Below are 20,084 nucleotides of genomic sequence, written 5' to 3' on the forward strand. Positions count from 1 at the left end.
GAGGATAAATCTAATAATACAGAATTAATTAATTTTCCCAAGATCACAGGATTAGTAAGAAGTGCAAATGGAAAAGATGTCTAAGCTTCAGCTTTTGAGTTCCCATTTTCAATACAGTTACAAAAACACAAAATCTAGATCAAGCTATTTGTGGAATATTTATAACAAGGAAAATTGTGTTCCAGGATCCATACAATTTACTGGGCTAGAAGTAAGGGTCCCTTTTTTAATTCATTGGAATAGATTTGATATTATTACAATGTTCCTCTTGTTCAAGAGAGCATTTTGTGATGGTGACCATCCCTGGATTAGGAATATCCCCTGGAGAAGAAAATGGAAACCCACTCCAGTATTCTTGCCTGGGAAATCCCATGGATGGAGGAGCCTACAGTCCGTGGGGTTACAAAGAGTCACACATGACTTAGCGACTAAACAACATCAACATACCATACAAAGGAAAATTCATCCAATATTGCCTGGAAATTAAGGAATAGCTATTCATTTATACTAGAATCTAATCCCTAGGGGGTCTAATAAGGGAACGCTTTTTTATGCAAATCCCTCTAACAACCCCAAAATACATACATCAGATATAGTGTGGAGAAAAAAATAGTGTGGAGAAAGAAAAAGCGCCAGGTAGCTGAAAAATCTTGATAACCCAGATAGTGTGGACAGTGAGGTGAATGGAATAATCCAGGGCCACTTTCTGAGTGGAAAGTATCAGTATGAACTGAGCAAAGGAGTGGAGTTCAGACAAGGCATGGTTACAGTGTTGGGTGATGTGAAACATTGTTTTCTCCAACACTTAAGAACAATATAAATGGTAAATAAACCCATAATTAAGGTATATAGGACTTCCCTGGCGGCTCAGACGTTAAAGTGTCTGCCTACAATGCGGAAGACCTGGGTTCAATCCCTTGGTCAGGAAGATCTCCTGGAGAAGGAAATGGCAACCCACTCCAGTACTCTTGCCTGGAAAATCCCATGGGCAGAGGACCCTGGTAGGCTGCAGCCCATAGGGTCTCAAAGAGTCAGACACAACTGAGCGACTTCACTTTAAGGTATATAAAACTGAAACATTCAATATGCTTATAAAAATGCAACCACTTAAAAGTAAAACAAACAAATGTGATGAAGGATTTTAATGTAAGATATGAATCCAATATTCAGTAAGAAATAAGATATGAATTTAAGTGAATATACAGTTGAAAATAAAGATATCAAATAATTATGTTAATTCTAATAAGATGAAAGATAATAAACTAAAATACAAACACATAGGGCAGACAAAGTACTAATTTTCATTACATAAGAAACTGTTTTGGGCTTCCCTGGTATCTCAGAAGGTAAAGAATTCCCCTACAATGTGGGAGAACTGGGTTCGATCCCTGGGTTGGGAAGATCCCCTGGAGGAGGACATGACAGCCCACGTTAGTATTCTTGCTTGGAGAATCCCCATGGACAGAAGAGTCTGGTGGGCTACACAGTCTGTGGGGTCACACAGAGTCAGACACGAATGAGCAACTAAATGCAACAAAAGGAACTGTTTCAATAATAAGAAAATGCACTATAATCAAATGAGCATGGGGAAATTACATTAGCAGGAGATTCATAGGAAAATAAATGTTAATTATATTACATTTTTATATTATATTTCAAATTTATATTACATTTCAAATTTCACTAGTAATTTAAAAACCACAAAGGAGAAAGAAAGCAATGTTTAGCTATCCCATATGCAAATTTGATAATTCCAAAATTATTAATGTGCAGAACTATTAACAGAAATGTTGATTTCCATAGTTTTTTTGAGGGTAGTTTGGCAAATCTATCAAAATTTTTAAAAGAACATATGTTTATTATAGAAGACTCTTTTTTTTTTTTTTTTAAAGAAGACTCTTTTATAGATATACTGACATGGATATCTAAAGTCATATGGTGAAAGTTGCCCATTGTAGTATTGCTCACAGAGGTGAAAAATAGAAAACATACTTAAAGTACAGTGAAGTTCTCAAATTATTCTTCATACAGTGGTACCCTAGGCAGGGTTAAAATGAGTGAATTTAAACTGTGTATGCTGACATTCAAAGATCCAGTGTATTTTAGTGACAAAGTTTTCAGAAATCCGTGTGGAATAGCATCTTTGTTTTTTTTTTAATGAATATGTGTTCCTGAATATGAATGCACACAGAAATATATGGAGACCACACACATCAGTGAAAGCGATTATTTCTAAAAAAGAAGGCTGCAGTTTTATTTGGTATAACAGAAGTATGTCATGATTCTTCCTTATTAAACTGATATATGTACATATATATGTTATTTATGAAATAATTATAAAAAGTGATATGTGATCATAAAAAATAATAGCATTCACATTTAAAGTGATATCAATTTCCAATACTAATAATAGCTTACAAGAGTGGGATAGTTGACAACAAAATTTTCACAATAGAAGGTGCCTAATAAGATCATTATTTTTACCTTATGCACATTAATTGAGTTTTGGATCATCCAGTCCTTAAAAAAAATTTTATTCCTTAAGCTGTCTAATTCTTCTAATAAGGAGAGAGGGGGAAGACACTTAGTATGCTTAGAACTGTGATATGGACTAGTAATAAAACAGTAAAAAAAAAACAAGTGCCTACATTTGAGCAGGTTGCAGATGTGTAAACACATTTTCAATATGGTGTTTGATAAGCAAAAAATAGAGGTACAGTACAGTTGGACTGAGAGCCCTGCTTACTGACAGAGAAGACATCCTCTGAATCTTACATAAAACATGGACTTTTTTTTTTTTAGGCTTAGATGAGGAGGAAAAAAAATGCATTTTGCATTAAGGACACATGATGAAAAACATTGCTCTCCCTTCCCTACAGAGTTATATAGCTTAGAGTGTGTGTGTGTCTGTGTGTGTGTCTGTGTGTGTGTCTGTGTGTGTGTGTGTCTGTGTGGTTAAGGAGGAATAAGCAGAATCATCATGCAACTGACAGGTTCCCTGTAGAGCTTTGCAAAATGTGCTCTGAGAAAACAGAGGAGGCAAGAGAAAGCAGCTCCAGGGACCTCTCATGCATGTACATTTTTATCAGGTTGCTGTTTCTTGTATATCCACAGTGCTGAGAAATAGTTGTGGAGCCCTCCCCGTAACTGCTGTGTGTTGTACTCCCTGTGAGAAAAGCATGATTTGGTTGTATATGTCTTGTCAGTGAGTAATAATCAGCAGACAGAGTCTTGACGTTCTGGATATTTTAATAAAGAAAGATGCAAAATAAACTGAAGTGCTTTTTGATGCATGTTCTAATATAAGTTTTTTCTTTAGCTCTTGCATTTACATACACCATGTAATTTCAGCTATTATCCAGGGAATCATATCCTCCCAAAACAGCATTTTTCAGCATTGCCACTACTAACATTTTGGACTGGATAGTTCTTTGTTGTAGGGGGCTGTCCTGTGCATTGCAGGATGTTTAGCAGCATCCCTGGTCTCTCTATTGGTTAGATTCCAATAGCATCTCTCCTCTTGCTGCCATACTGTGATGTCTTCAGATATTGCCCAAAGATCTCTAGAGGCCAAAATTGCTCACAGCTGAGAATCACTCTCCTAAGAAACATGCAAGATAAAAGGATAAAACAATTTCAAAGTAGAAACATGAGTGGGAGAAATAATACTTAATAAGAAATAATACTTGCCAAAGAAAATCCCATAGTGTTAAAATGCTCATGCTATATACTTGTGACCAAAACCAATTCTATCTGCTGGGTAAGCAGTTTTCATGTTTAGATGTTAGTTGTCATATTTGAATAGATACCTTTATGAAAATAGCGAGGAAAACCACTGCATAAAGTTAAAGTATTTGTGCTTATAGAAAGAGTAACAATGTGATTATATGAGAGTCATTGTGGTTCTCATTAAAAAAAAAAACTGCCTGTTTTTATAGCATTGATTTAAAAAAGGACGCTTTGGATTATGATGGGTGTCTAGTAAGCTATTGGCTATCATTTTGCTTTCTCTTAAATGTATCTAAAAATGTGGTTGCCTTCAACAAAATGAACTTATGTGGACAGAATGACATTATAAGACCATAGAGGGAAAATATAACTTCAGAGGGCTATGATGAGACTTGTATGCATTTTATCAGTACACATTTAACATACTTTTTGTTCTTTTTTTCTGTGGTATGTGGTTTATTATCATTCCAGTCTTGATGATTTTACCATCTTTGATCCATTACTGTATAGAAGCACTTCTTTAATTTGATTTTCTGTAAGTATATTAAAAGTCTAGTTGCTCAGAACTGAGTCCTAAAAATATGAAATGATTAAAAGTTAATATTACTGGATTGTCATAGCAAATAAAGAGGGAAAAAGACATGAGATGAAACTATTTTTGTTTTTAGAGTCAGTGTTCAGGTTCATGAGTGGCTTTGGGAAATGAAGAGAGAATGGATAAATCTTATTTGTAAATGGTATTGCCGTTCTCAGATGGAATGTCATCTATTTTAAGATATTTAGTGATATTACAATAGCATATATTATTATCACAAAACTAATAAGGGTCTTTTTTAAAAATTGTGTGTATTGGTAAATCTCTTTAAAAAAAACATAATTTTGTCTCTTTTTTATGTAAGTATACCCACATTTCTGCAATTCTGGTCTTAATTTTGCCTGGAATCAGAAGATTTTAGTACAAAATTTAAAGCATTAATTTTGTTGCGTTGTAATCACCTTAAATTTAAAATATGCATTATGCATAGAAATTGTTTCAAAGAAAACCATACCAGATCACAATCTTGGAAATAATTTTTACATCTTTGCTTTTCACAGAAATGTATCTATTAAGGAAATAAATAAATTTCTACCTATTCTCTTCTGTATGCTAATAAAATATACAACAATAAACCTTACTTGAAAGCATTTTAAAATTATAACACATTATAGGAATAATTGTTTTTAGTTCATTGGAGGGAGAACAAAATATTTTATAAAATTATGAATATGAAATTTATGAACTCTAATTCAGTGGAGTACTAGAACTTAATTTGGCATATAAGGAGAGGATATTAAATTTTACCACATGACCCTTATATTCTGTAAGGTCCCTTGTCTTCGTAGATGTAGTAAAACATCTCTAATCCTTTTCATGTTTTTTTGTTCCCTTCCAATCTCTAAGCCCCAGACCTATTTCCATTTGCAGCTGTGTTCTCTGTTGCAAAGCAACGAGAAGAGACAGCAGCTGTGCTTATTTTATTGTGCTGCTTGTTGGGGAACTGATTTAGTTCTGCCCAAACATCTTGGGAGCTTCACCTGGATATCTGCCAGGATTCTAGTAGCCACTTTAAAATTATTACCCTGGGGCATAACTTCAGGATAAGATAATTTCAGTAAAGTGAAGCTGACATTACAATCCCACATGTAGATCAGAGTGAATATGAACAATCATATAGAGCAAGTGATGAACCATATATTGGAGAAAATTTTCCCTCTTAACTTCCTTCTCATAACTTTTCCTCTGTATCAGTTAGCTTTTCCTTTGTAACAAACCACACCAGAATTTATGGCTCAGAATATCATTCATTTTACATTATAAAGAGAAATTAAGAAAAGCATTCCATTTAAAATAACATCAAAAAGAATAATATATTTAGGAGTAAATATACTAGAGGAGGTCAAAGATCTGTACAATGAAAATTATAAGACATTGAAGAAAGAAATTGAAGGAGACCAAATAAATGGAAAAATATTCCACTTTCATATATTGTAAGAATTTTGTTAAAATGTCCATACTTCCTAAAGTAATCTACAGATTTAACAAAATCCCTATGGAAACCTCAATGTTATTTCCATAGAAATAGAGCAAACAATCCTAAAATTTGTATGGATCCTCAAGAGGCTCCAAGTAACCGAAGCAATCATGAGAAAAAATAAATGTAGAGGCATCACACTCCTGACTTCAAACTCTATTATAAAGCTGTAGTGATCAAAACAGCACAGCATTGGCATAAAAACAGACACATAGATCAATGGAACAGACTAAAGAGCTCAGAAGTACCCATTCATATGTGGTTGATGAATTGTTGACAAAAGAACTAAGAATATACAGTGAGGCAAAGTATAGCCTCTTCAATAAATGGTGTCAGGAAAACTGAACAGCTATATGCAAGACTGAATTCCTGTCTTACATCAAACACAAAAATCAACTTGAAATGAATTAAAGACAAGTTGAATGTGAGACACAACCAAGAAACTCCTAGAAGAACACATAGTGGGTAAACTTGACATTAATCTTAGTGATGGATTTTTCAATTTGACACCAAAAGCACAAATAAACAAGTGAGGCTTTAAAAGGCTTTTGCAGAGCAAAGGAAACCATCAACACAAAGAAAAGGCAACCTGTGTAGTGGGAAATGCTTCATATTTATTCTTAAGGTAGCATTTCAGGAGAGAGCAGAAGCCTCAAATGTTTTTGAAGACAAGGCTCAGAACTTCCACTACTCTACTTTTGCTGTATTCTATTACTGTAAATTACTTGAAACAATGTTCTGTGAATATTTATTGAATAATTATGTGTCAGTCTTGTCTACCTACACTTATGTCTAGAGAAAAGAGTTTGTAAAAATAAACCACCTTAATGTTTAGAACATCATTGTTCTGATAACTGGTAAAAAAAAAAAAAAAGTTTTATTATTTTATGGAGCAATTATTCACTTTATTTTCCTATAAATAATTGCTCTTGTGTTTCAAGAAAGACCCCAAAACCAATTTATTTTCTCACTTTTATCCAATTATTGATATAATCTACCAGACTGCATTTTATGCTGCTTCAGATTCCTTTGTTTCTCCATTTACTTTTTATGAACATAGACTAGACTTAGAATTCCCCAATAAAGTGATTTACAGTAATAGAATACAGCAAAAGTAGAGTAGTGGCCATAATTATGATACATTTATATAAAATGTTAGTAAATGTTTCCAAATGTAACAATAATTTTAACAAGGAAATTAGTAAATATGTTTATGTGATAAAAATACAGAAAAAATATCACATGGAATAATAGCTCTTCACCTCTATAAAACATTATAATTTGTCTTTATATGGAATATGAAGAGTTATTATTCCATGTGATATTTTAAAATATTTATTAATATAAATGTATCATAATTATGGCCACTTTATTGTTTTCCTTCCTCTCCTTTCTTCATTCTTTCCTTTCTGGAGAAATTCACCAAAACAAAAATCTCATGTTAGACACTGGCCACTGCTTAATTACCACTTGTAATATTAATTAGTCTATTCTATTGCCCCTATATTTTAATAAAAGTTCATAAATGGAAATTACTATGGAATATTATAAAATAAAAATATTTCAAGTGTGAAATTATAGTATTAAGACATATAATGCTGAAATTTCATTCTAAAAACTCATGTGCAGTGCATTTAACCTCACCTTTAATTGAATTTGATTTCTAATTTTATCTTGAAACTCAGCTTTCTTTTTTGAGACACTTTGGTGTGGTTTTGCCATTTTCTAGGTGTTGGGTATAGAGTGAAAGAATAGTAATCAGCTATAGAGTAAAGGCATAGTGATCAGGAGTTGGGTGTATGTTCATCGTTCAGGTATATAGAGAAGGTTCAGTCTGAGGTATGGAGAAAATGCCCAGCAAAGAGGTCCAGAATAAATACCCAGTGCCCAGAAAGCAGGTATACAGTGATTAGACAGTGATCAAGGCTAGAGAAGTCATAGTGACCACATAGATTTCTGCTCTTGTCTACCAGGTGACTTTATTCCCACTGGTTTTCAGGCCTCAGTCCATGATGGTCATGGTTGCCTGTTCTTGGTGTTAATTGCAAGTCCTTTTGTGATCCACTGAGTTTCTCTCAGATAAATTTCATTTCGTATCTTAGTAAATGGAAAATATTTTCTTGCTCTCATAACCTGGTATGGAGAGAACTCTGTGATCAGTCTAGACCTTTTATGCTTCCATAAGCTAAATGGTCTACCTCTTTATTTTTAAAACATTTTGTGCTCTTTATTATGTTGAGGTATGTTCTCTTTACATGTACTTTGTTCAGGTTTTTAAAAAATGAGGTAATGTTGAATTTTTTAAATGTCTTTTCTGCATCTACTTATTTGATTTTTACTCTCCAAAGTGTTAATGCGATTTATCACATTAACTGATTTGCAGATATTGAACCATCTTTGTGTTCCTGGAGTAAATCCCACTTGATCACAATATATGACCTTTTTAATGTATTGTTGACTTTGATTTGCTTATTCTGTTGAGGATTTTTGCACCTATGTTAATCAGTGATATTGGTCTATATTTGTGTGTATGTTTGTGTTATAGTTTTCCTCTCTGGTTTTGTTGTCAGGGTGATGTTGACCTAGTACAATGAGTTCAGAAACATTCCCTCATCTTCAGTTTTTTGGAATAGTTTAAGAATGATAGACATTTATTTTTCTTTGCGTGTTTGGTATAATTTATCTGTGAAACTATCTGCTCCTGGGCTTTTGTTTGTTTGTCTCTTTATTGTTAATAATTCAATGTTGTTACTAGTGTTTGACTTGTTCATATTTTGTATATTTCTTGATTCAGTCTTGGAAGATTTCATATTTGTCAGAATTTATCTTTAAAGTTGTTCAATTTGTTGATTTATAACTCATAATATTCTCTTATGATGCTTTCTATTCCTGTGGTGTTGGTTGTAATGTCTCCTTTTCCATTTCTGGTTTTATTTATTTAGGTATTTTCTTTTTATTTTTTTCCTTTATGGGTCTGGCTAAATGTTTATCAATTTTCTTCATCTTTTCAAAGAATCAGGTCTTCGTTTCATTGATATTTTCTATTGTTTTTCTAGTCTATATTTCATTTATTTCTTCTCTGATCTGAGTGTTTTCTTCCTTATACTAACTTTGAGCTTTATTTTTCTTCTTCTTCTAGTTCCTGTAGGTGTCAGGTTAGGTGGTTTATTTGAGATTTTTTCTTGCTTCCTGAGATAGATCTTTATTGATAAAAACTTCCCTCTTTGACCTGCTTTTGCTGGACCTGCTAGACTTTAGAACATTGTTTTTCCATTTTAATTTGCCTGGCTGTTTGTGAGACCCAGTCGTGACTTGTGTAGGCATGCTGTTGGCCAGTACTGACCCCCGATGGGCTGACTGAGAGCTGCATCGCCACTCTCATCCCCACTGCCGCGAGGGTGGTGCATTGGACTGGCCCCACCGTGGCTGGCCGCTAGGCCTCACGACAGTTGCTGATGTGCTAGGCTGGACTCCACAGTGTGAGCTGTTTTGGAAAGTTTGGCAGAGCTGGAGACACATACTTGGTGGGGTAGAGTGAGAAGTACTTTGGAGGGGTGATGGTGTCAGTCCACAGGGGAACACAAGAGCAGGGTCCATGATGTTATGTAGTTTAGTGGAGAGTGACAGAGAGGGTGCCCACCAGTGCTGGGCCAGCTAGATGAAAGGAGAGTTTAAAAAATAAAAATAAAAATGCCCACCAGCATTTCTGTCCCTGGAGAAATTTCCACCTCCTCCATAACTTCCCAGTACATGTCCTAAAATTAGTCAATGAATCTCCTCCTCACGTGACCCAGGAACATTTTTAAGCTGCTGCCTCTGCGCTAGGACTTGGGGTGAGTTTGTATGTAAGCTCTTCAATAGTGATGTTTCAGTTTCCTCTGGCTGTCCTAGACGTAAGCCCCACTGGTTTTCATAAATCCAGACATTATGAAGGCCTATCTTCTCCATGAACATCTCCCAGACTGGGGCGCAAACTATGGGCTCATGCCTCAGGAAAGTTTATGAAGTTGTGATATTCCTCTCACTTGTGGACTGCCGCACCAGGGTGTAGATTTGACTAGATTGCATCTCTATCCTTCCTATGGTCTCCATGTGGACTTTTCTGAAATCCTTAATTGTAGAAAATCTGTTCTGCTAGGCTTCAGTGAAAGTGAAAGTCCCTCAGTCGTGTCCGACTCTTTGTGACCCCATGGACTATATAGTCCATGGGATTCTCCAGGCCAGAATACTGGGGTGGGTAGCCATTCCTTTCTCCAGGGGATCTTCCCAACCCAGGGATTAAACCCAGGTCTCTCGCATTGCAGGCCGATTCTTTACCAGCTGAGCCACAAGGGAAGTCCAAGTATCCTGGAGTGGGTAGCCTATCCCTTCTCCAGTGGATCTTCCCAACCCAGTAATCAAACCGGTGTCTCCTGCATTGCAGGGGGATTCTTTACCAACTGAGCTGGTCTTCAGGTTTTTCTCAAAGATAGTTGTTATATGGTAGCGGTGGTAGTTTAGTAGCTAAGCTGTGTTCGATTCTTGGTGACCTCATGGACTGTAGGCCACCAGGCTCCTCTGTCTACGGGGTTTTTCCAACAAGAGTACTGGAGTGGGCTTCCAGGTCCTTCTCCAGGGGATCTTCCCACCCCAGGGATTGAACTGCCTTCTCCTGCTTGGCAGGCAGATTCTTTACCACTGAGCCACCTGGGAAGACAGTTGTTTTATATGTAACTGTAATTTTAGTTCGTCTGTCAGAGAAGGTAAGCTCAGGATTTTTATCCTCTGCTATCTTGATCTAGACTCTGGTAGAAATCTGCTATTAAACTTTAGCAAACCAATCCTCATCTGACTTTGCTATTGAGCCTCTTCATGGAAGAAAATTAGTATTGAATTTTTGGTAGCACACTGAGCAATAGTTGGCAAAGGAACCATATAAGCTATGATTCCATTTACCTGAGGCCATCGCAATGGAATGTTTCCCCATTCTCACTGATGTGTCCATTAGTGGAAGTCTGACTAAATGGTCTCATTAACTCTTCCACTGCTGTTTCACATAGCACCATGGAATATTGGAAAATTTGTGCTCCTTATATAGAAGTTTATCACAGCATGAAATGCATACATGACGAAGGAGAAGCAAACACAAATATAAGAATATATACTCTTTGTTTTACCCAATTGTTTGTGGTAAGTTGCTATCAGAAACAAAAAAGAAACTGAACTAGAAGAATCTAAATGCACATCAGTAAACAGCATGGAATTTCATATGACTATGAAAATTGTATTTACCTAGCTAGCATGGGAATGTCCATGACATGTTCTGTTATTACAGAAAAATTTGTATAGAGTTCTGTTTAATATGTACACAACTACAAGATAGACCTTTGAATGAGTGGAGACAGTTATGAAAAGACATGTAAGACATTTCTAACATTGCTTTTCTTAAGGGGAGTGGTTAAAGGAGTTGTATTTTTCTTACTAAGATCATATTTGACTTCTTAAAGATATTCTGTAAGATAAATGCAGTTAATAATAAGAGATTGATTGAGCAGGAGTTTTCTGTATTTTTCTTTCAGTAAAGAGGTGTAACAGCACCTGTTTGGGAACTGCTTTGTTGCTTTTTAAATAAATTTACACTCTGACTCATAGTCTGTGTGATTAAAGCAGCTACTGAGATAGCAACTGACAGAGTCACAGAAAAGTTGGTGATTCCAAGCAGTATTTAATAAGTCTGTGCCACCAGGTCTCATCTTCAGTCTTCATGTATATACATGTCTCTTATGTTAGAGACAAAAGAGATGCAGTTTCAGTCCCTGGGTTGGGAAGATCCCATGGAGGAGGGCATGACAACCCACTCTTGCCTGGAGAATCCCCATGGAGAGAGGAGCCTGGGGGTAAGAGTCCACAGGGTTGCAAAGAGTCAGGCATAACTGAAGCAACTTAGCACTCATTAAGGAGGATTTTAATTTTATATCTATATTGTTATGTCTTATTTTTGGTTACTGTAAAATATATACACTGGGCTATTATGTTTAAAATAAATTTTTCAGCTAACTGGTAAAAAATAAATTGGAGTTATTTCCTCAATAATTGAAATCAATGTCAACTTTAAATATGTACATATACATAATATATAGTAAGAGCATATATATTATCTTTTATTAAACTCTTCTGAAACATTATTACCAATTTTTGGTGAGCAAAGAAGGAAAAAATAATTCTGTCTCTGGTATTCTAGTCTGTAGTAGATGTTTTGTTGTTTATTGGTTTTGATTTTATTTTTTTCTCTTGTTTTTATTGAATGAAAATTTAGCTGAAATATATAAGGTATTAATCAGAATAATGCTGAATTTGTTAACAACTTTTATTTTTAAATGGAATTCTTTTCCTGAGTGGAAATTAAAGCAACTTATAGATATAAATTTAATTTTTGATGAGAAGTTGATATAAAATCAGCAAATGAAGTGGACTTAATTATCATATATGCTAAACGAGGGAATTAAGTATTGAAGTGTTATGTGCTACTTAAATAGATAAACTATATATACATATGCATTTTCCTCCAGGTTAAAAAACATTCTATCCTGAAGTATATTTTGCATAAAGAAGGCAGCTTTCTAGGCTTCCCAAGTGGCACAGTTGTAAAGAATCCACCTGCCAATGCAGGAGACACAGGAAACTCAGGTTCGATCCCTGGGTTGGGAAGATCCTCTGGAGAAGGAAATGGCAACCTGCTTCAGTATTCTTGCCTGGAAAATTCCATGGATAGAGGAGCCTGGAAGGATACAGTCCATGGGGTCAGAAAGAGTTGGACATGACTGAGAACACACACACAGGCAGCTCTCCAAATGATGTATTTGTCAGATTCCAATATGTTAAGTAATTTCTAGTTATTGAATGTAAACATACACACACACACACACACCCCTACCTAGATTCCTATTTGAAAGTAGTAACTATAGAAGAATCAAATACAGAGCCTAATCATCATATTTTGCATTGTCATTATTCAGAAAAGAAATGAAGGGTAGTTGGGGAGAAACCTGTCTATACCTTCTGTTTGCATTAGAGTTTAATCAGGAAAAATCAGATCCACTGTCATTTAGCTCAATAAAAGGGACGGAATTGGTGGAACAAGTTAAGAAAATGGTAAGAGAAGCGAAAACCAAATAGTGGACTGTGAGACAACCACTGAAGGAGTGAAGCTAGGCTGGGAGGGTGGTGTTACCTGACCCCAGCAGCTGTGCTTTAATGCACAAACATGGGAGACACTAATTACTGATGAATGTTAGATTTCTGCAGCGCAGGGTGGGAAAGTAATGTGAGCATAGCATGCAGATGCATTTAGAAGATACGTAAAGCTGGTGGGATTACGGCAGTCTAGTCACTTTTTACTGTAACCATTTACTCTGTACAGAAATCAAGAGAATTGTGAGCATTCTGTAAGGCTACAGAAGACAACACTATTGTTGGTACCTGGAGGTTGCTTCTTCCTATGTATTTTACACACACCTTCACCTGACAAAATATATTTACTGACTTGGACTTTGGCTATGGTTTGGGTGGGAGTGAGGGGGTGGTGTAATGCCGCCTCTCTTTAAGTAGATAAATCTGGACAGCCATTACATTCCACCAAGCAAACAGACAAGAAAAAGGTAGAAGATATTATAACTATTATCAACTAGATATTGTATTATCAACTAGATATTATCAACTAGTTATTGTAACTATATCCACCCATGACTGGAGGGGGCAATGAAGTATGGAAAAGAATATCACATAGGAAAACAGTAAGACCAGCTTGAATTCTGCCTTCTCAAATTGTCAACTATATTACCTTTATGAACCTCAACATTCCTATCTGTAAAATGGCATTGAATGTAATTTTCTCAATAGATGCATCTTATTGTTATATTAAATGACATATAGCAAAGGGATCCCACATCCTTGGCAGTATATGCATATTATTTCCTTATTATTTTCATTTATGGTACATGATTAAAAGTTTACTTGAGTAATATCAAATCTCACATTAGGTAGTTCCATAAAAAGGATCTAACCAAATATAATTGAATCTCTACTTGAAGTACAGGCTACTTCCCTGGAAGTCCAGTGCTTAAGACTTCACCTTCCAATGCAGAGGGTATAGTTTCAATCCTTGGCTAGGGAGTTAAGGTCCTACATGCCCCCTGGCCAAACAGCCAAATCATGAAACAGAAATATTGTAGCACATTCAACGAAAACTTAAAAAAAAAATCAGCCACATCATTAAAAAAATCTTAAAAATAAGAGACTATACAAAAACTAGCGATAGCCATGACTAAAAATATGTAATTAGAATAGTGAATTTTGCTTTGTTACCCAGATGTTTCATAAGTGTACTTAGAGAGGATTTTCTTTTTTTTAATCCAATGACTCTTGGGTGACTACTCAAAGCTTTGTAAAATTACACGATGGCTGGAATACTATGTTATTTCTCCATTGTTGAAATTACAGTCCTCCTGTGTAGAATGAAATTTAAGTTGTATCTTGATGATTATTACTTTTTCACAGTCCCTGGAAAAAAGTCTTCTGAGAATTAAGCCCTGAGAGATTCCTTCAGAGAGCTACTCTCTGCCTTCATAAATCTCCAGCTTATTTTTACTCAAAGTTCTTGCTCAATGTTAATTCACTTGAGATGTTAACAGAGCTGTGAGCTCTGACAAGTCATGCATAACGATTTGCAATCTCAGAGAATATTTGCTTGGTATTAAAATGCCTTATTAAATATTTCGAATTGGTCTTTAGAGGCTTTTGGGAAAGTCCACTCTGTTTCTCATTGATATGTAATGTTACAAAATGTGTGCTATTTATAAGACAGCAGTACAAGAGGAGACCACATGAAAAGAATGGCACAGGGCAGTCCCCAAAGGAAGCAAGACTTGAATTCTATTGTAGAAAAGAGATCTTGAAAGCTTTTCTATGTACTTGAATCTTTTCAGCTTTGTTTCAAAAATCAACTGAGAGGCTATAATCCCTAACATGGGATTACCTAAGTGTGCACTGTAGGAAATATTTAATGTGAAAATAAAATAAATAGTACACTAAATAGCCAATGAAACTTTAAAATGCAATGTTTCTGTGGTTATTGCTTTTAATGAAAACAGTTGTAAAAATGAAAGACACTTATGTAGCACTTTTTAAAGTTTTCTTTGATTGGAAGCCAGTTATTTCGGGAAAGGACTGTGAGTTTAGTATCTATTGACCAAGCTCATATAATAATTTCCAGAGAAAATTAGATACTTATTTTAATATTCTAGTAGAATAATGGGTTTCTAGGTATCACTTCCCATATTTTTCTTTGGAGATCTAGCACTGTAGAGGATAATAATCCTTTTCTATTATGTATACAGTTAGGGCCGAAGCATGAACAGAGGAATTGAATGGTCCAACGTGGAATACTTTTCTCAGACATAGATATAACATAAGGATTTTTTTTTCATTTAAACTTTTCAACCAGGAATAAAAAGTCTTCATTAAAATAACCAATATAGCTAATTAATTTACTTAGAAAGGCCAAAAGTTGGATCACTAGTAATGCCTAATATTTCAAAAAATCAAATAACATTCATTTCTACCTAATTCTGTCTATTTGTGAAATTAATTTTTGATTGTATCTCATTTATGATGTATCTCACATCAAAGAGGATATTATCATTTTTTCTTGGCTTTTAACTTCAGACTCTTATCCAGAGTCAGTTAAAGAACAACTGCAAATTCTGAGAATAAATGTTATTTCCTCCCACTGCAGCTATAACACAATGTATCAGTTTGCGAGGACTGCTAAACCAAAGGATCACAAGCTTAAAAACTCAGCATTTTCTGTTATCACCATTCCTGAAGTTAGATGTCTACAGTCTAGGTATTATTAGCAGGGCCATATTCCCTCTTAAAGAACTGGGGGACGGTCTTTTCAAGCCCCCACCTCCAGCTTCTAGTGCTCTGCTGGCAATCTGACTTACCTTGTCCTGTGGAAATATCATCTTGATCTCTGCCTTCATCTTCACATAATGTACTTCTCGTGTGTGTGTGTGTGTGTGTGTGTGTGTGTGTGTGTATCCATCTTTTCCAAGTGTCTTATTTTTATAAGGACAGCAGTCATACTAGATCTGTAGCCCAAACTATTGCAGTATGACTTCATCTTAATTACATCTATAGTGACCCTATTTCACCTATTAAATGGCACAGTGGTAAAGAATCTGCCTGTCAATACAGGAGGTGAGAGAGATGCAAGTTGGATCCCTGGATCAGAAAGATCCCCCAGAGTAGGAAATGGCAATCCACTCCAGTACTCATGCCTGGAGAATCCTATGGACAGAGGAGCCTGGTGAGTTACAAAGTCCATGGGGTCACAAACAGTCAGACATGACTGAGGATTCATGCAGGCCAGAGACAGATGGAGAGAGACTGGGTAAAGTGAACCATGAAAAATAAACTGCTGCCTGATAAGCAAGCTCCTTGCCCAATCTATTGAGCAATCCTTGAGCAATCTATTGTGAAAAAAAGAGAGCTGATGACTAACACAAAAAACTGTCTCAGTTCATTTTCTGAAACGTTATGAAGGAAGTAGGGGAAATATTTATGTGGTTCAGTTTTATATGGTTCCCAGGTGGTGCTAGTTGTAAAGAATCTGCCTGCCAACTCAGGAGAGGCAATAGACATGGATTTGATTCCTGGGTTGGAAGATTTCCCCTGGAGTAGGAAATGGCACCCCGCTCCAGTATTCTTGCCTGGAAAATTCCATGGACAGAGGAGCCTGGCTGGCTATAGTCTGTAGTGTCTCAAAGATACACGATGGAGCATCACCATTGTCACCATTTAAGCAACTAGAGTTTAAAAATGTAACATATGAACTTAGAGTGAAAATCATTCAACACATAGCACACACACTAAAGCAGTCTATGTTTTTATTCTTTATTTATTAAAAAAAAAGAACAAAACTTCCAAAAGTAACAATAGTTCTTTAAATGCTCCCATCAAACCTCCAAATAAATAAGAAAATAAAAGTATATGTTTTCCTTTTGGTCTAAAACCTCTTGGTAGGGAATCTTTGAACAACTGAGTAAACTCAGGATTTATTTTTTACCCCTGCTATTTAATTCTACTCTTGATGTGTTCAGGGCAGGCTGACTTTTGGTTGAGCTGTGCTGTACATATACCTATGTTCCCTCAACCAGCAATCTGTTTACGCGAAGTGGCAGCCTGCTACCTTCAGATGCCACCAAAGAACAATGATAGAGGACATTTACTGTCCTTTGCTTTATGCACAACTAGGATTGCCCGAAACCCATGAGACCAACTGTTCTGAGGTGTCTGTGGTTGATAATTGCCATGTTTTTTGAATTAGGGTAGAGAGTTAGTATGTTTTCTTTCACTCCTCTGGATCTCTTTTCTGCTCTGCCCACTTTTTTTTTTTTGGTACTTTCAACCATCACTTATTCAACACCACCAGGATGCTTTTCTTTCTTTTCTTTCTCCTTTTCTCATTGTTCTCTCACCTGTCATTCCATTCATATGTCTCAGCTTTCACCTCACAAGCCTGAGGTGAAAGACAGCTCAAGCCGAGCAGAACACTCTTTTTCTTTCCTGTGGTGGTCCAGCCTATCACAGTAAATCAGGTATAATCTTGACAAATTTGCCTTAACCACTTTTTTCAATGGAATGGTTCCTCTGGGGCTGCTTTTAAGACATTAACATTATTTAGACCTAAATCAGTATTGTAAGGCCACAGCAAGTTTTAAAACCTGAAAATTTTGTAAGTGTATTTTCTTAAAAGATAGCCATTATTTTACTGCTTTCTATCTATACTTTTTTTTTCCTGACTCCTAGTATTAAATAATTCCTATATGCCCAGTATGATCACCATTTTTCCTATAAGATCAAAGATTTGGCTGTTATAATTTTGCAATATTTTGGACACAGTATGGGCTTTTTACCTTTTTAGAGTCTGACCCAGGTACTTACTATAGATTTTAATTTCTGCAATTTAAGGAGGTACTAAATGAAAATACCTCCCTCCTATACCAATGTTTTGAATAAATACCTACCTACTGGTTTTCTCTGACCAATTTGGAGAGATGAATATAGGTACTGAGATGAATATAGGTACTGTGAGTTTGTTGAAACTCACAGCAAAAGTCTTTAATGTTCCACAGTAGTAATTATACTTAATGATGGAAGACATCATCTACATGTGACTAGCTCTGGAAAGTTTATCAAGCTGGACACTGTAGTGCTATAGTTAAAAAAAAAAAAATATATATATATATATATATATAAAACACATCCAAGTCCAAATAGGGCTAAGAATGTACTAGCAGTGAAGCAAGAAGATATATTTTTTAACTTTTAAAATTTGAGATCATCATAGATTCACATGCTGTCATGAGAAATAGATTTCTTATATCTTTACCCATTTTACCCAATGCTATCATCCTGCAAAACTATTAAGCAATATCATAACCAGGTTATTGAAATGATTTACCAATCTTACTTACATTTCCCTAGTTTTACCTGTGTGTTATGCATGTATTTAGTTCTTGTATATCCATAATCAAAATAATGAACAGTAGCAGCTTTATCAGGATCCCTCATGTTGCCCTTTTATAACCAAACCCACACCTTTCCACTCCTTCTCCCCCAGATTCTAGCAACTCTAATCTGTCATCCATTTCTAAAATTGCATCACTTCAGGAATGTTAAATAAAAGGAATCAGACAGTAAATAGCCTTTGGGGGTTGTCTTTTTCCACCCTGTAGGCATAATTTCCTGAAGATTTATCCAAGTTGATTTTTATATCAATATTCTGTTCTTTGTTATTGCTGAGTAGTATTCCTCAATCATACTGTAGCATAGTTTCTTTAATCATTTTCCCATTGAAGGATATCTGAGCTGTGTTCCAGTCTGGTGCTACTAAGAATAATATCTCTGAATATTTGTAAAACAGGTTTTTATGTGAACATATATTTTCATGACCTTAGTGTAAATGCCCAAGCGTACAATTTGTTGCTGCTACATGGTAAATGTATGTTTATTTAAGAATTTGCTAAATTTACATTTCCACCAGCTTTGTGTGAGTGGCCTAATTTCTCACTAGAATTTGGTGTCACTATTATTATGTTTTATTATCCACAATTAAAAGTTTCTTTTATGTATATAATAGTCCTTTTCTTCTGAGTGTGCATAATTACTAGTTATATTTTTACTTAGCATCTCAATGTAAATATTCTATTTAGAGGCCAAAATTGTGGCATTTTATTAAAAGTCTATATATATCCCTCAGTATCTGAAGGGAATTGGTTCCAGCACTGCCATGGACACCTGTACATGCTCAGGTCCTTTAGTTGGCCCTCAATATCCATATCCATGGTCCCATATCCAGAAATTCAACCTCTGCAGCTCAGAACATAGAACACGATTAGCAGTTGGTTACATCCATGGATGTAGAACCAAATATTATTGCTGTTCAGTCTCTCGGTCACATCCCACTCTTTGCAACTCCATGGACTGAAGCACTCCAGGCTTCCCTGTCCTTCAGTGTCTCCTGGAGTTTGCTCAAACTCATGTCCATTGAGTCAGTGATGCCATCCAACCATCTCATCCTCTCACCCCCTTCTCCTGCCCTCAATCAAATGTATGAGCAATCGTATATATGGAGGGCCAACTGTATATGTATGATCTGCTAATAAGGATTGTCAGATGAACTTGGCATTCTATATTAACCAGTTCTGTCCCTTCAGAGGATCTATTTCTAGGATCCTTTGAAGGGACAGAACTAGTTTTGCTTAAAGTCGTGTCTGAATTTCAACATGGAAGTAAAAAACTTTGTAGTTAAGTAGATATTAGACTCTTTATAGATGTGTTGGACCTAAATCATTGACTGAATTATTAAAATTAAAAATTGTCAGTAACCCCAGCATTGTTCAAGACTCAACTGTACACCCACAAAATACTTTTGATTTTATCCCCCTCCCCCGCCAGTTAACACCAATTTGATTCTTGAGAATAGACCCAACCCACCCTGATTACATGAAGGTTAAAACAGACCCTTCATAATGGTATCATCACATAAAGAATCATATTAAAATAACTGAAACCCAGTGCTCCATCCTGGGCTCTCATTTAGAACAACTGGTTGCACAGAAAGAAAGCGAGGATTATGTTTAAAGGATGATCTAAGAAATATAAGACATTATCACTTTCCACAAATGTTTCAGCATAAACATTTTTTTCTGGGTACAAATTAATCATGTGCTTAATCAT

General features: G+C 35.5%; 1 protein-coding gene across 6 annotated transcripts in view; it reads left to right on the top strand.

The window, feature by feature from the left end:
• CDH18 (cadherin 18) overlaps positions 1-20,084 on the top strand; it is a 1,208,767-nt gene that overhangs the window by 931,444 nt on the left and 257,239 nt on the right. The window lies entirely within an intron of this gene.

The sequence above is a fragment of the Dama dama genome, chromosome 25 (genome assembly GCF_033118175.1).
Source record: "Dama dama isolate Ldn47 chromosome 25, ASM3311817v1, whole genome shotgun sequence".
Classification (NCBI taxonomy): Eukaryota; Metazoa; Chordata; class Mammalia; order Artiodactyla; family Cervidae; genus Dama; species Dama dama.